General features: G+C 46.5%; 1 pseudogene; it reads right to left on the reverse strand.

Annotated features, from left to right (window-relative positions):
* Positions 1 to 1,579: 1,579 nt before the first annotated feature.
* Positions 1,580 to 1,992, reverse strand: LOC103770393 (annotated as a pseudogene).
* Between the last annotated feature and the right edge of the window lie 290 nt (positions 1,993 to 2,282).

Raw genomic sequence — 2,282 nt, forward strand, 5'->3', positions numbered from 1 at the left:
GTCCTTCAAATCCATCAACAAGCAAGTACATAAGAGATCTCCACTGTGGAACCCAGGTCCTCCCTTTGGGATCTGTGCCTGAATCAAAGATTGTTTCAACATATTTATAAACAGTCTGAAAAAATGGAGGAGAGGAGCAGCACTGCTGCTAGTACAGATTTTAGGAGTTGAAAAGACCAGAACAACTGAAAAATAGCAATAAATTAGGTTCTGCCTCATCTCAAAAGGGATGAGGAGGTAGAGGCTACAGGTGTGGGGCAGGGCAGAGGGGAGGGAAAACAAAATGAATCCAACAAAATAAAAGACAAGGGTGTGGGGTCAAGGGATTAAAATGAATAACAAGGAAAAAAGAAGAGGGCATGGCTATACTAAAGGAACTTGTGGTCTCATTCAGGCTGGCCAATCTTATCTTCCTTTTTTTTGTATGTCTAACTACACCTATATACTGCTGCTCAGACCCACGTTGCTCATGTCAGTGTATTAAAACTGTTAAGAGCAAACACGCAACAACAAACTCAAAGTTTTCCTCCTGGAGAAGCAAAAATATGTTTGGTTTAGCAAGCACAAAATTAAATTCTAGGCTACACTGAAGCACATTTTAAATCCATTCTCTGTCAGACTCAAAACGTTTCCTTGCAAAATTGTCCATCCAGTTTTTACAACCTAGTCCTTAAACTCCCCCATGTGGTTGACTGCTAAATAACATTTCTTTACTCAGACCCCTGAAAATCACAAGGGAGGACAAAAAGATAAAGCAGGCCCCAAAACATGGACAGAGCCACAGAAAACTGAAGTATAACCTGAAGTTATCAGGGAGGGCACAGCAGAACAAGGGAGGCAGCACAAGGCCACACAGTTCTACAAACTACAGCACCAGAAAGAGATGAAGACACAGGGCTCAGATTTTGTCCTCAGAGGACTGGACTTCTCTTCATCTGTTTTGGCTAATCACTTTTTCTTCTGAGGATGACAGTGTTCCTCCACAAGCAGCGCTAAAGAATCACTCTGCTCTTCAGAGAGAACATGTTACCAAAAGCAAGACCTTTCAATAAAACATATTTTACACAACCTCAGGTCATTAAAGATCTCAGTGGTATTAAGCTGATAGATTATATTTCACTGATGCACATTTTCCCCATCTAAAAAAACTAACATGTATTATTGTCTCCCACATCAGGTTCACAGTCCTTAATCTAAGAGCAGAAAGTTACAGTAGTACGGACTAATCCCTGAATTTAAATGCAAACAACCTGAAAAGATAATAAGACTCTGCAATACCTGCAACACCTCCTTGGGAATGTAGTGCTTGTCAGAGGAGCAGATAGGAAGGAGGTGGCAATACTATTTAATCAAAAATTGGCTGCAGAGGCCAACAGACAGGAAACAAAGGCAGATTTATTCTAAATAATCTGCATGCTACCCACACGGGAGAAATTTAAATCCTGCCTTTTCAAAGCCTGTTTTATTCTTTACATACAAGTGTTTGACCCTTCAGCCACAAGGAACTGACATAATAACACACTTAAAACCACTCAGCTTCCCTGCAGCCAAGACCTAACCCAAAGAAATGCCAACACACCTGTAGAAATCACTCTCTGGGTCACTGTGCCTCAGCTGAAACGGCATTTTAGGGGTCTTGCTATCCAGAGGAAGCAGGTCATCGGGGAGAGGTGGAGAGGCTGGACACGATGGCAGAGGTTCGTTGTCTTCAGTTTTTATGCCTTCTGCTTGCTGCTGGTTTTGGGCCTGAGCCATGGCGATGAGGCTGCGCAGGCGCCGGTTGTGCTGGATGAGCTGGATGGTGTGAATGGTGAGGCTGCAGGGCTCCGAGGGGATGTCCAGCATGGTGGTCGGGCGGGGTTTGTTGGCAGACGGCTGATGCAGTGGAGGATCTTGGACCTCCACGGTACGAAACTCACGCTGAAGCAGGTCAAAGGAGCTGCGGTTGGCCTGGTTTGAGGAAACTGGAATCTCACCCCAATATCGCAGCATTTTTACATCGGTGGCGTATCGTCCTCGGAGCCCAGAGGAAGACTACCGACACCTGTAGCGCAAAGGAGCCCTGGCGCAGGTTAAACCGCTCGGCTTTGAGCGGCACCCAAAACTGGAGCTGGGAAGAGAAAGCAAATGAAGAAGTCAAGAAGCGCCTCACCGCGCAGCGCAGCTTTCACGACGGCATCGCTGGCAGTTAACAGGCGACGTCGCCGCTTCGCCTGGGACCGGGGGGGAGAGAGAAACGCGCCCGTGAGGCGGGGTCCGTCCTGGGTGTAGCGGGGGCTGCG

Source organism: Merops nubicus, unplaced genomic scaffold (assembly GCF_000691845.1).
Source record: "Merops nubicus isolate BGI_N331 unplaced genomic scaffold, ASM69184v1 scaffold20360, whole genome shotgun sequence".
Taxonomy (NCBI): Eukaryota; Metazoa; Chordata; class Aves; order Coraciiformes; family Meropidae; genus Merops; species Merops nubicus.